The sequence below is a fragment of the Alosa alosa genome, chromosome 14 (assembly GCF_017589495.1).
Source record: "Alosa alosa isolate M-15738 ecotype Scorff River chromosome 14, AALO_Geno_1.1, whole genome shotgun sequence".
NCBI classification, from domain to species: domain Eukaryota; kingdom Metazoa; phylum Chordata; class Actinopteri; order Clupeiformes; family Clupeidae; genus Alosa; species Alosa alosa.
The window spans coordinates 30,916,150-30,916,504 of record NC_063202.1 but is presented as its reverse complement, the minus strand read 5'-3'; positions in this window follow the sequence as shown (position 1 = coordinate 30,916,504).

Below are 355 nucleotides of genomic sequence, written 5' to 3'. Positions count from 1 at the left end.
CTTGGAGGAGGAGGAGTCTGCAGCGACTGAGGAGAAATGATGAGTCCTTTAGTTTTACTTATGGGCTTAAGCAACACCGGCTGACCTCACAAGTAATGTCAACAGACTGGCTGAATCCCTTTAAGTGGGTGTGTATTACACGAGGCCACGGGTCAACAGTACATCTTCACACACCAACGCTGATGACAGGGATCATGATAGAACAGATATTATTTGATTAAATAATATCACAGATCATTTGAGTTTGTAAAATAGTTTGCATAAATATATAATATTTCATGAGGAGCACTAAACATGATTATCATGATGACCAAGTCAAATATCCTAATAATAATTAACTGACTGTAGACATTAT